The sequence below is a fragment of the Orcinus orca genome, chromosome 17 (assembly GCF_937001465.1).
Source record: "Orcinus orca chromosome 17, mOrcOrc1.1, whole genome shotgun sequence".
Classification (NCBI taxonomy): domain Eukaryota; kingdom Metazoa; phylum Chordata; class Mammalia; order Artiodactyla; family Delphinidae; genus Orcinus; species Orcinus orca.
In genome coordinates, this window is record NC_064575.1 from 77,548,287 (window position 1) to 77,562,897 (window position 14,611).

General features: G+C 46.6%; 1 long non-coding RNA gene across 8 annotated transcripts in view; it reads left to right on the forward strand.

Moving 5' to 3' along the window:
- Positions 1–14,364, forward strand: part of LOC117199653 (uncharacterized) — a 169,346-nt gene extending 154,982 nt beyond the window's left edge. For 4 of the 8 annotated variants that reach the window (XR_007472792.1, XR_004480934.2, XR_007472793.1 and 1 more), the window contains 2 exons: positions 1,644–8,713; positions 9,614–14,364. This is a non-coding gene — a long non-coding RNA (uncharacterized LOC117199653). The remainder of the gene's footprint in view (positions 1–1,643; positions 8,714–9,613) is intronic. The other 4 variants (XR_007472796.1, XR_007472797.1, XR_007472794.1 and 1 more) reach the window with 4 other exon arrangements.
- The last annotated feature ends 247 nt before the right edge of the window (positions 14,365–14,611 follow it).

A 14,611-nucleotide genomic window follows, 5' to 3' on the forward strand; every position in this document is an offset into this window, starting at 1 on the left:
GTTTAGTCAGAGAGCCGAGGAGGGGGAAGAAATAGCAGAAGCTATTGTTCTTGGCTATCCAGGGTCACAGTGGCCCCTTTGTAAGCCTGAGAACTCAATTCCATCAGTGCATCCAGGTGGAACCAGTCGCAGGGCCTGCTGCCTGCCACCTGAACTGCCAAGGGCCTGATGAATGGACTGACATCCCAAGTTAATAAATTCCTCTGTGACATTTACATGACTTGAGCACCGGAACAGCGAGTGTTCATAGAACACTTCCTCTAGGGAGAAATGTCACCTACAGAGAGCAAACCACTGATCTGAAGGATGTTTAGGGAGCACAGAATTGTACATAGAGAGGTTCTTTATAAAGGCGATGTGCGCTGGGGCATTGGAAAATGTATTTCCTTTCCTGATTTAGAGACATTTTTGTTCATTTATTTATTCATTCCATATCTCTTGAACCTGCCCTGTGTTGGGAACTGGCAATACCGGAATGAATATATTGCCATCTCTGTTCTTAAGAGCGTTTCAGTTTAGTGGAGAAGATGGAGAAAGAGAAAACTAGCACATTCGGATCACCTTTATCCTAAGATGCTATTGATCTTAAGCTGCACTGTTAACTGAGTTATAGTTTATGAGGACAAAAGAAATACTATACAGTAAGTCCCCTACCTACGAACAAGTTCCATTCCAAGAGTGCGTTCATAAGTCTAATTTGTTCATAAGTCCAACAAAGTTAGCCTAGATACCCAACTAACACAATCGGCTACACTGTACCAGCTACATCACCACTGCTTTTATGCTCGATTCCAGACATCCTGGGCTTGAAATAAAGATACTATACTACTGTACTCTATACAGTACTGTACCGTAAAGTACACAAAAGCACAACCACTTGTAGAGGATGCATGCACGTGACAGTGTACACCAGATACGTGAACTAACTTACGTGATCGGACATGAGAATGCATGATCGCATCTTTGAAAGTTCGCAACTTGGAAGGTTCGTGTGTAGGGGACTTACTGAAATGTACAAGTGGTTTTAAGACACATCTCAACTTCACAAATATTTCAGTATGGAAGAATATGTGCATCTTACTTTTGAGGACATGGGGTTCTTACCTCTTAGCATGTGACATGTGCTGAGATGGAAGTATGAACCCCATTCAGGAAGACAGGAGGGGACCCCACCCTAGAAATGTGCCCCCCATTAACACCTGGGATGATACCATAGGGTGACCATTGACATTTGTGCTTCGGTGATCTCTCTCTAAAGACCTGGGACTCTCCTCGGGAAGCAGAGCATTCTCTCTGAGGACAATGCTGGGGGGACACAGACAAACACTTCCCCTCTGGGGCCTCTTTCTAACATCCAGAATCTAACTTCAGAAGCAGGCCAGGGCATAATTTAAAAGGTCACCTCAGCTTGTTGCAAGGCAGAGCAGGCAGCTCTCTCTGTGTAAGTATTGGAATCTCTGCCTTGACACTAGCTCTGGGAACTTGAGCAAATAAAAGGACGAAGATGGCTACCCCCGAGGTCTGCTGGGACAGCGTATGACAGAAGTGTGCAGAGCGTTGTGTGTACTTTAAGCCTCAATAAATGGTTTTCCTGTGACCTCCCTATGCTGTGTTCTTCTCACTGGGCTGGGTTCTCTTATTAGTTTTTTGCAGATAAGCCGCCAGAAGATCCTCCTCCCTCTGCTTGGAGTTACTTGCAGTGCTTTGGAAGCAGGACATGGGTCCCAGTGAAATACACCGTGCTGAAAACACTCTGGTCAAGTCTGGCCCTCGACACTACCCTCCACATTCCAACAGCCACGTTGGCTCACCAGGAAGAGAAGCTGGAGGTGTTTTGACTGACTCAGTGCTGAAATCAGGCTAGCAGAGACAGTGATTAGAGAGAGAGCGCCTTTCGTTGGTGCTCTTGGGAGCACAGCAGCTGTGCTCACTAAGAAAGGTAGAAATCAAAGAATCTTAGAATCCTCGGGGTGGAGGGGACATTAAGGAGCCTCAGTTCAGACCTCCATTCCGTGAAGGAAGCTGGCCAGAAAGCTGCCAGCTGGTTGGATGAGAACTCCCTGCTCATAAAGGCAGCCCAGTCCACGGCTTCGTTGGGTCCTGATTAGAATCTCTCAAGGCTGCACTTAACATTCCTTTCTGGAGCTTGGGGTTTATTTTAGTCAATTCAGGTGCTGTAACAACATACCATAGACTGGGTGGCTTATAAACAACAGAAATTGATTCCTCACAGTTCTGGAGGCTGGAAGGTCCAATATCAAGGTGCCAGCAGATTCAGTATCTCATGAGATCCCTCCTCCTGGTTCATAGATGCTGTATTACCGCTATGTCCTCACATGGTGAAAGGGGTGAGGGAGCTCTCTGGGGTCTCTTTTATAAGGGCACTAATCCCATTCATGAGGGCTCCACGCTCATGAACTAATTACCTCCTAAAGGCTCCAACCCCAATACCATACCATTGGGGATTAAGATTATAACGTGAATTTGGGGGTGGGGCATTGCACGATCCTCTCCCAAGATCATGTGCTTATTGGCTGAATCCAGTTCCTTGAAGTTGTAAGGCTGAAGTCCCTGCTTTCCTGCTGTCTGTCAGCCTGGGGCTGATCTCAGGTCCTAGAAGCCACTACAATTTCTTGCCATGTGACCCTCTCACAACATGGCAGCTCATTTCTTGAAACCCAGCAGGGGAAATTCTTGATCCAGTCTGCTAAGATGGAGTCTTATATAATGTAATGTGATCGTGGAGTGACTATCCCATCACCCTTGCCATATTCTCTTGGCTATATGCAGGTCACAGATTCCACTTGTACTCAAGAAGAGGGGGTTATACGAAGACACGACTAATTGAGGGTCACCTTAATGTGTGTCTGCCACACAGATACATGATTAAGGTTTACATTTTTTTTTAATAAGAAAGACTTTGGTATATCATATTCCAAAACAAAATCTTTTGGGTAGCACTGAGTTTCAAACATCAGAGTTAACAAATTTTAATTTCAGCAGGGCTAAGGAGCTTTAAGGTAGAAGTCATAGTTATAAGTCATAGATATAGGATATAGATGGAGAAGTCAGAGGTATAAGACATAAGAGTTCAGAACAAGTAAGAGCTGAGATTGATGGGCAAGTAGAAGAGGATGGTGATTTGGATTTTCTCAAATAGCTGTTCAGGTTCCTGACTGTATCAGTTATCTGCTGATGTATAACAAACTTCCCCAAACTTTGTGACCTAAAGTAGCCACCAATTACTATTGCTCCTGACTCTATGCTTCAGCTGGGTCGTTCTGGTTTCAGCAGTCTTCCTCATCTGCCCGCAATCAGCTGAAGGTCACTAGGTGGAGGTTGGCTGGTGTTCCTTGGTTTTCTTCCACATGGTCTCCCATCCTCCAGCAGGCTAGCCTGGGCTTGTTCACGTAGCAGTCACGGGTTTCCCAAGGGAGAGCACAGGTGTGCAAGGGCTCCTGAGGTCTTGACTCGGAACTGGTAACCCATTGCTCTCACCACATTCCATTGGCCTGAGCAGGTCATGAGGCTGGTCAGATAAAAAGCACCAGTGAAACAGGTTCCCTTCTTCTGATGGGAAGAGCCTCAAAGTGATGCCGGAAAGTGGCCAGATTCAGGGAGGAGTGAAGAACTGGGGTGGCTATTTTTGCAGTTGACTACGATGACTCACGCATATGTGTGTGGTTAAAGTTGGCTGTCTATGTAGGGAACATGGGGCAGGAAGAAAAGCTAGATAATTGAAAAAAATTAAGGTTGTACAACACCTCATTAAATAAAAGTTAATTTGCTGAAAGTGTTATCAATGCTTCTCCTACAGTCTTCTCTAAATCCCTGGAACCAATCTGGGAAGGACAGAGAGACATACAGTCAGGTTTCACCCACCCAAGCTTGCATGATGGCCTTTACAGGATGCCTGTGATGAGGGGATTAGCCTCCAGGACACAGGTGCTCATCGAAGTCTGGGGACTAGTACAGGCTGGTGGGGAGATGAGAGACTCTTTTAAGTAGTCAGCAAGTTGAGACAGCAGGGCAGGAGAGGACCCAGAGATTCAAACTCAGGGTTGGAAACTAGATAATTAGGTAAGATGACGTTTGAATAGGTCAAAGTCTGGATTCTTGTAAACACCAAGTAACCACCATATTGTTTTTCCTATATGTGACCTGTAGCATTTTGCTGTGCTGGGGACACCTGCTAAGGTTCCAGTGTGATCCTAAATAATAACTTGGCATCTCAGGACTTTTAAAAGGCATATTAAGTTCTTAATATAGTGCCTGGCCCATAGCTCTCAACAAATGATTGCCATTATGCTATTATTACTATTTTTGTTTAGCTACAATTTTGCATATTGAATTTTTTGGTTTTCACCCCTCTCTTTATCAAGATGCTCTGTCCCCGTGAGCACTGCTGTCAGTCAGGTGAGTGGGAACCCAGCTTGAGGAAACAGCTGGGAGGGGGTGGAATGGAGGTGGCGGAATACGAACACATTCTGTATCCTTCCTAAAAATGGCTCTCATGGGAGAAAATTACTAATCACTGCCATTCTTCTGCATCTGGTGTTAATTATTCCAGGTAAAGAACACTAAAAATGGAGTGTTAAGTTCTTAATTTAGAGTATTTGGGTGTGGGGGGGTTGGAGTTATTCATTTTATTAGTCACTATCCAAGGCTTTGAAAAGAGAAGTTCTGATGTTGAAGGAAATATAGATCACTTGGGTTATGAGGCTTTTCTTTTGAATACCCTTGCCCTGGATTTAGAAACAGGTGGGCCCTTGCAGGTTTTTTAGGTGTTTGGTGTGCTCTAATATGAGAGAGGAATGAGGGTAAGTAACCAAGATGAACTTCATACTCACACGGACTATTGCAGTCGCCTTCTAATCAGTCTCCTGCTTCCACTCTATTCCCCTCCAACCCTTTCTCCGTATGGTTGCCAGAGTGGTTCTCTTAAAATCAGATGTTGACATTTCATCAAAAGCAGATTTCCATTACACTGGGTGAAATCTCATTTCTTACTTAGGACTTCAGAGCATGGTCTTGTACTCACATCTTCAAATGCATCTCTTGTCTCCTCTTTGTTGACTAAGCTCCAGCCATATTGGTTTCCTTTTAGCTTGTTTCTGCACCTGCAATGCTTCCTCTCATAATTCCCTCCTTTTTATCCCTTGGGTCTCAGCCTAAATCATCTTCCTATAGAGGTTTTCCCTAATCACCATTTTAAAAGCAGAACCTCCTTAAGACATAAGAACTTTTGTTCTTTTCAATTCCTTGATTAGTGACTCATAACATGAACAGCCCTACCTCCCCACAAACGCTTTAAATTTCCCCAGCCAGTCGTTTTTCTCTCCTAAATAGACAGTAGTGATATCAATGGATAAGTATTTTATTTGTTAAATTGTACAGTGCCTTTCTATCCCCCTCTCCTGTGGCCAGAGCTTCCTATCATGAACCAGGTTCTGCCAGGCCCATCCAGTCATAAGGTTGAGCAGGCCCAGGAAGAATCATCACACAGTGAGGGCGGGATCAGGCTTGAGCAAGTTCAGGGAGCAGAAGTAAGTTACATAAAGCCTGTGTCATCTATCGCTGACGCTGTCACGTGGAACCCAGGTCCATGCTGCTGCTACGCAGGATTTTGTGTTAGTGACTCATTTCCTTTGTAAACTCCCAGATTGTGATGCTGTCCTGCATCTTCTGGATGAGAAAGGCACATATCCAGAGAGATGGGATTCCATCGTAAGCGTCAGCGTAGTACTTGGCAAATAGAAATCACTTAGTAAATCTTAGCTACACGGATACTTTCTCCATCACATGTAACTATCAAAATGGCCCCCTGCCCTGGAGCAGGTAGAATTGACTGACTCTATCTGTCCTCCCTGTCGGTGGTTGTTAATACGTTTTTCTGCTGAGATTTTCCGACGGACGATGCCAGATAACATAATGGCGGAGTCGATGGTTTAAAATTGCCCACTGTATTTCCAACATAAGAAGCAGAGTGCTCCCGCATGAAAAGGAGCCCACGGTGTGGATCTCTTTTTCTTTTGTCTGCTCCAGAGTCACTACTGATGGGCTGCAGCCTGGATGTGGTTGATCAGGTGTGGAATGATAGAAAGATAAGATCTTGTGAAGGGGATTTATGGTTGTTAAATTAATTGAAATACTTCAGGATCTACAAATTCATATTCAGAGTCCAAACTATTCGGAAAATATATGAAAATCAGTGAAAAATTCTGGACTATTTTCTTTGTGTGTTTGACTTTGGACATGGTTGGGGCGCTTTTGTGAAGAACTAACAAGGAGAGAGTCAGCGACTTGAGGGGACTGACCCAGAGTCTCTATCTCTGTACCTGTTGGACTGACTTTTAGCTTTATTTCTGGTCCCATGGAGAAGAATATTGATCATGTCTAAGAACATACAACACTAAATCAATGCTTTGTTAGTTCTTAGTTAGTTAGTTTGTTAGTTCTATAGTTTCCCTATAGAAACAGGGAGTATTAGGGTTGGAAGAGAGTATCCTGGCCAGCACTCCTAATTTGGCAGTTAGGGAAATTCAGGTTCAGAGAGGTTAGATGGTGGCCCAAATCTTAGGGGCAAGTTAGCAGAGGAATTGGGATTCCAAATAGGACTCTGGTCTCATCTTGTCACGTACTTCCTGTTGCATCAATGAAATGAACCTACTAGCTACTGTTCTTACTGTATCCTGGAGGAACAGAAGCAGAGACTGGCAGAGACTAAATGAAAGGAAGCGGTGATGTGGTCTTCTACCCAGCATGTCACACCCCCACTCTTTTCACACTTGCACACTACTTCGCGGTGGATGCATTGAAGCTTCATTTTTGATGCACAAGCTGTCGGGCCATCTTAGAGGGATGGTCCTTGGCGTGTCTTAATTAAGATCCCTTGACGATAATCAAGATAATGTTATTAATAACCATAGCTAATATTTTTGGAATAATGATGAGACAGCTGTCTATAAATTGTACTTTTTAATCCTTCATGACAGCCATAGGAGGCGAACACTGTGATGATTCCATGGACAGGTAAGAAACCGAGGCATAGAGAGGTGAATAAGCTACCCAAGGTCACCCAGAGGGTAAATAATGAAGCTGGGATGTGAGTTCTGTTCTGTTGTCACTGGCTTTTACCAAGGGTTCAACATCACTACTTGCACCCAATCAGGAGCTAAAGGGAACCTGTAGGACACCTTGGGTCCCTAATGCCTTGTGTAATAATGGCCACCCCAAACACAAATGTGAACAGAAACATACACCCCCATATGCAGTATGGCGTTAAGGGGTCCTTTACCTGCTCTGCCGTCTCTTGCTTTCTTACTGTTTTTGAAAATGAAAAAATCTGCACTTTTAAGAATAACTAAATGTAATGTGCAATAATTGATTCACTGATAGATTAAACAAAAAAGCAAAAAGAAAACCATAGTTTGAAGACATTATTATTAAGACAATTAGGGAGCTTTAAATGTGGACTGTATATTACCTAACACTATATCCATGTTAAATTTCCTGAGCAGGTTGTTTTGTGATTATATCCCAGATCTTAGGAGTCAGCACTTAGGGGTAAAGGGCCATGATATGGAATTTGATCAAGTGCTCTTACTGGTAAACCTAGCAGAAGGGTATACAGGCATTCACTGTATTATTATTTCAACTTTTCTGTACAATTGAATTCTCTATAATGAAAAATTGAAAAAAACTCCCACTTTTTATAGTTACCACAAAAGTAAAACATTTTTATTGTGTAAAATTAAAAACTTGGTAAAGAAAAAATTGAAGACTATAAATATATAATCCTACAACCGAAAGCACTGGTTTTAAAAAATCTAAACTGCTGTGCACAGATAGAAATAGACACTACATCGTCATCCTGTAATACATTGTGGACATGTGCATATGTGACTCAAACAAAAGTTTCATAAAATTATAGCTGTCTTTGCTATGCTCACTGCCTTTTATACGTCCGTCCAATTTCTTTTTTCTTTTCGCCGCGCTACGCGGCATGCAGGATCTTAGTTCCCTGACCAGGGATCGAACCGGTGCCCCCTGCAGTGGAAACGCGGAGTCCTAACCACTGGACCGCGAGGAAATTCCCTCCATTCAGTTTCTTAAAAAAATGCTTGCTTGATGTACAAACCCGCTAGGCACCGATAGTTTAAAACACATGACCTAGAATAAGCTGCTGTTAGGCGATAGGAGTCCTGGACCCAGGGTCGCCCTCCACAATCTTCCACTCCCGGTTCTATTATTTGAGGTCTTCCTGGGCATCCCAGGATAATACAGGACAGAAAACAGTCTGCTTTGCAAGATCTTGGGGTATTTTCCTGACTTCATGATGCCCAGAGGCAGTGCATCTCCAGGTGGGCTTGGCTGCCCTCCAGTGTACCAACCTTCACAAAACCTCACGGAAACAAAGTCCCCTCCGGATGGCAACGTCTTCCCTACCCTCCACTTCCTGCCAGTCTCACCCAAACAACCCACATCTCTTTATAGGTCGATGGCACCTTGGCAGGAGACACCAGGGAAATGAGCCGGCATAATCCATTCTTCAGGTCAGAGGTGTTTGCGGCCATGGATCGAATTTGGTGATTTCCACGGGACTTGGAGAGTCAGAACTTGAAAGCTGGACCAGGGTGTTTCTCATTTCTTAGTGTCCTGGTACTGCTCAGAGCTATACAAATCCTTGAAATATCCAGCATCAAAAGAAGTGGTAGAACATCAAGATTACATAAATGCTACATGGCAAATATGGGAAGGATGGCTGATCCCAGCTCAATACCTAGCAGTAGCCCACGCACGGAGGAGGCTAGCCTTCTTCCTGCCCCTCTTTCTGTTTTCCTTCTTTCTTTCTTTCTTCCTCCCTCCCTCCCTCCTTTCTTTCTTTCCTTTTCTTTCTTTCTCTTTCCTTTTCTTTCTTTCTTTCCTTTTCTTTCCCTTTCTTTCTTTCTTTCTTCCTTCTTTCTTCCTTCTTTCTTTCTTTCTCTTCCTTCCTTCCTTCCTTCCTTTCAGAAAATAGCTTTGCGTCTTTCACCTCTTTCACTGCGACATTCAATGCCTTTCAATATAATTACTTGCTTTTCTGCTAATGGTGTAGGTTTGGGAAGGGTAAAGACTGTGTGAAATTTTTTCCCCCTCTGCATTCTTAAAACTTAGCACAGAGTCAATAGTTATTTGTTAAATGAATGAATGAATGACTCTTGGGTGTAGTGACCCAGCTCCAAGGATATATAAAGAAACACAGGCCATCAGGGAGCTTTTGAAGCACCGGCCAGTAGAACACAGTGGAGAGAGGTGCAAACTCAACATTCAGGAACTGAAGACCCTCAAGGCCAGTTCATTCCCACTTCATCTGTGGGCCCCGCAGATGTCTGCTCAACAGTGACACTTGGATGGACAGCAGACTCTCAGAAGTAAACATTGGCCATGGTCCTAGCTTTCTCCATCACAGTCCTGACTCTACTCCAAACTCTGGACTTTTTAAATAGGTGCTGTAAGAATCGGTTCATGCTATGGAATACACTGTGTTGTTAATTGATGGTTAAAATAATAGCACATACACACACAGAGTCCACAGAACTATGAATAACCAATCTATTTGTCTCCTTCAAAGGACCTTGAAGCCTTCTGGTTATGGTGACCTGAAGAAGTGGGCAAATCCTCTTGGCCAAAAGCAGGTGTGAAACTGGACAGATTGATCAGATAAGCCATTTCAGGTCCCAGCTGCACGATCCATGTTTCAAATTCCCCTTTCTTCTTCCTCCTTGCCTTCCCCCTTCTCTCTCCCTCTAACCGAACCCCTTCCTTTGACAAGTATTTATTGAGAGCCAGGCCAACCTGGATGGGAAAACCATTAAAACATGATCACACAAGTAAATGTATTATGAACAACTGTGATAACAGCTACGAAGGAAAACTACTTCTGATACCCTTGAGGACCCCAGTCGATCTCCTACTTCACAAAGAACCTGTGTTCAAGTGACATCCTGACTTCTCAGGGATGACTTGCTGGGAAGCCGAAGTTCTCGGGGGGCCTCTGTCAGTGAACTTCGGAGGACGCATGTCGTGGGTAAGAGGAAACTTTGGAGATAGACTGTTGCGCCTATTAGCTTTGTGACCTTGGCTAAGCTTGTCCTCCTCATCTGGGATAAGCCTAAACTGGGATAGTATCATCCACCTAATAGAACTGTGGAGAGGAGAAAATGAGGTAATTCAGGGAAGTGCTCAGACAAGCGCCTAGAGTGTAGTCAGCACCCAGTAAATGCTGGGTGGACTGGAAGTGTCTTAGAGCACATGACCAAGGAGTGGCGTGGCAGTGGGGTGGCAGGCAGGGGACAACTTAGACAACAGCAGTGGCACTGACTTTCTCAGCAGTGCCCCTGTGATAAGACTCTGCCTACAGACAGTGAACCAGGTGGAATATTCAGAGGCAGGGAGCGTGATGGGCCCAGAGCCAAGGGAGGAAAGGCCATCGAGATGCTGCCGGCCATGCTGGGCTGGGCTACGTGCTTGAAGAGCGTCGACAGGGCTTTGCACTTGGTAGGAGATGAGGACAGAGTTAGCCTGCAGAAAGCCAGCAGTGAGGTGGTGAGACCATGGGGGGTGAACACCTCCTGCCAGAGGAAAATCTGGTCAAAGAATGGTGGTCAGTAGCTTAAGGGGACAGTGGCAATCGGGATGGAGACAGGAGGACACATTTCAGATGGAGATAGTAGGTAATAGGAGGGTCTGTGGAGTTTGGAGACCAGGAGGTCGCCGTCAGCATGGTTTTGCTGGTGATACTCTATCAGGGTTGCTGCCTGGGGTATGTGTCGGCGGAACGGTTAGGAGTCATTACACTGACCATGGAGACGAATTGAAGTTCAAGGGCGGGAGGAGGCAGCAAGACCGGGAGAACCTGGAGGGGCCAAAGTGGCCAGCAGACTTAAAGAGCAGGAGAGAGAAAGCTTTAGAGAGCTGCGGGCGGAGGGCGCTGAGGCTTTCTCAGCACAGGAGGGGGCCCTGGAGGGAGTGAGGATTCAACCAGCTGTGTGGCCAGCACGATGCCCACCATGCTAGGTGTTCAGTAAGGTTGACAGTGCAATGAAGAACCTCAGACGGGCTAGGGAACGTGCATCTTGTTATTCCCATTTTGCAGATGATCAGAGACGCTTAGTGTTTTACGGAAGGTCACACAGCCAGACAGTGGGAGGGCCAAGACTCAAACTTGGGGCTCCAGGGTCCTGGCCTGGGACTCTTTCCTTTCAGCACAATGCTGCCCTCTTAGGATTTGTTGTCTGGCCCCCTGACTCAGGGCCAACCTCCTGTCCCCCTGACAGACTATGGGAAGGCAGGAGGGTGCTGTGCAAAGGAATTTTCAGTTCAGATCCTACTTTTCCACTTGTAAGTTGTGTGGTCTGGGCAAACGTTTTACCTCTTTGAACCTCGTTGTCTCCTCTGTCCAGTGGGGGTGATTCAGCCTTTACCCAGCTGTATCTGGGCCAATCAGCTAGAATGTAAGCTCCGTGAGGGCCGGGCCTTTTGTCTGCTTTTTTCACTACTGGATGTCCAGCACTGGCGCCTAGAACAGGGCCTTGAAGGATGCAGTGCCCCATACTTAAGGCTGTTATTCCCAAATATGACCACAAGATGGCAGCAAAGGAGAGCGGGTCCCAAGACAAGGCTGTCACAGTTCTCAGGACTCCTACACACTTCCAGACACCAGGTCTCCCTGCATTAGGACATGGAGGGCTCTCATTGCTTCCTGAGCTTCCCTGACTGTGGGCCGTGCAGATCCCTATTACTTAGCGCCTTTGAAGTGGCCCGCTGCTGCTCAGGTGTGAAGGGACAGCACATTCCATGGGATGCTTTCCGACTGTGGTCTAGCAGAGCTGTGTAAACCACAAAGAAGGGCACTGGATTGGATCTTGAGTCTTAAATGGTGCCCCCTGGGGCATTGGGGTGGGGGATGAGGAATCAGAGTGGGGTGTGGCTTAGATGCCTGGATTGGGAATGTCTAAAGGTATCATCACCTAAACAACAGTTGATGAGGAATCTTTACACCGGCATCTCATTTTGAGACTGGTGTTACGGTTATGGCTGGCGCCTTCAGGTTATATCTCAAATATTTCCTTCTTAGAGATGTTTCCCCTCATTGAAAGTAGCCCCCACTTTGTATCACACTTTTTCAAAGCACTTACCGCCATCAGAAGTAATTTTGTCTCTATTTTGTAAGTTGCTTTTGTGTGCCTGTGGTTCTCCACTCACCAGGATGTTTAGGACAGTGTCAGAGGGGATTCTAGAAGTGGAGCTATGCCTGGCATACAGGCGAGCGCTCAGACAAGAACTGATGAACGTGGAACAAATTGCACCCCCTGTGTAGCTGCCCCTCTCATGACATCCTGAACTTTTCCTATGATGCATGGATCACACAGTTTTTGGGGGATTTGTCTCTTGTTCTGCTCCCCAGGGGTTGCAAGCTCAAGGAGGGAAGGACCACATCCCACATTCAGTGCCCTGTCCCTGGTGTCTTGCACAGTCCCTGGCACCTGAGGTGACCAGAAAACATTTAGTGGTGGCTTTCTACCCAGGATCACATTGAATTGACACGCCAGCCTCGTGAGGGACAGATACCTACGCCCTTTCTACGTGTCGGGGAGACCGAGGCTCAGAGAGATGAAATAACTGTCCCACCAGGCATTGCAGCTTAGAAGAGGTGGAGGCAGCCTTTGAACTTGGAACTCTACTACCTCCGAATGCAGACATGACCTGAGAAGGAGAATTTTGACTTCTGCTGCTCGTTCTCTCTCTCTTCTTAGTTCTTTTTACTGAGTCTCTTAACCTCACCTCAATCCTCTTATCTGCAATCGGCTTCCAGAGAGGATTCAGATCACCTTGTCTCGCAGGCAGCTGCATCAAGATCCCCACAGTCCCTGTAACTGGTGGTTATACGGGTACTTGAAATAGCCTCCCTCTGCTGCCTGCTCTCTCTCCGTCTGCTTGTTCTGGGCTCTGCAGAAGTGCTCAGCAGTGCCGGTGCCCAGTTTCTGCAGGGCTGGATTCTGCCGTACATGCTGTAAAAAGGCGAGGGCTCTTCCCCAGGCTTTCCTGTTCCCTGCTGATCACCCGCCTCCTCTCCTCCAGGAGCTTAGCCTTGGGTGGCAAATCCCGGCCTCCCTTCCTGCACTGGATTTGAGGCTAATGGCATTTCCTCTGCCGGCTTTGGAGGTATGCCCGGCGGCCCCCATGCTGCTCTCTGCAGCCTGCCTGCTCTGCCCTCACTGCAACAGACGGAGAAAATAAATGAAAATGAGGTGAGTGGGGAGGAAACCTAGTGAGCGGGAGAGGGACTGGAATCCAAGACGGAGGCTTGAGCTAAATGGAGCTGTGGGATCTTTAAGCCACAAAGAAGACCAACAGCAAAGCAAAGGGTAACGGACCAGGGGCCATCTTTGAAATCCAAGATTTTATCTAAAGGCAGTGGCGGCTGTGGGTTCTGAAGGAGTGAAACGGAGCAGGACCCTGTGGGGCTCCTGGGAAATAGGCTTCACTCAGCCTCCACGACCTTCCCTGAGTTCCAACTAGCAGGTTCAAACCTTGTAATCAGGGAAGGGAGGGGATGCAGAGACAAGGGAGGAACAGTCAAGAAACAATAGTGCAGCCTTGGGGCAGGGTCCTGGTTCCCCCTCAAGGATACACACAACAACACCTTTGAGCTGTTTTGCAGATACTGAAACCCTCACCAGGTGGGAGAAGTTAACTGTGTGCTGCCCACAAGCACGCAGACCCCAGACTGGGTGGAACCGGAAGGTTGATGATGCCGACTCCCACTTACCTCCCCACCAACCAATCAGAAGAGTGTCCACGAGCTGATCACGCCCTCTTTGAACCATTACCGTAAAACTTCTCACTACCCCCTCCAGGTCCCGACGCACAGTTTTGAGGGCATTAGCCCACTGTGGCCGCCTTTTCCTGGCAAAGCTGTTAGGGGAAGAACACTGACTGAAACCACCCGCCCTGGCCAGGCACCACAGTAACCACTTGCATGAGTTATCTTACAATAGGAGGTCCTGGTAAGGAACATGGAACTAACAAGCCACCACCAACCAGAAGAATTCGGGAAAAGTCAAAAGGAGACACCAGTCCACATGTACTACCAACCTCCCAGCATCCTCCTCGCTGGAATCCATCTTGGGTGAGCAATGCACGTGCCACCAGAAAGGACCCTCAATCAGAATGGTTGGCCAGAGACAACCCGTAAACTCACCCGGTCACCATAAAACCCGAGACTGTGAGCCACGTGGCAGAGCCGTCCTCCTGGCATCCCTCACCCTCCTGCTCTACCCCCAGGCGCCCCTTCCCAATAAAGTCTCTTGCTCTGTCAGCACGTGTGTCTCCTCGGACAATTCATTTCCGAGTGTTAGACAGGAGCCCACTCTCGGGCTGTGGAAGGGGTTTCCCCTTCCTGCAACAAAGCAACAAAGCTATTCTTTTCTACCTCACCCAGAACTGTCTCCAAGATTTAATTCAGGGTCGGGTACAGAGGCTGGATTCGGCTTCCGGAGGACAGTCACGGAGGACTCTGAGCCCGGGGTGGGGATGGTATCTACATTCTTTTCACAGCCCTCCCACC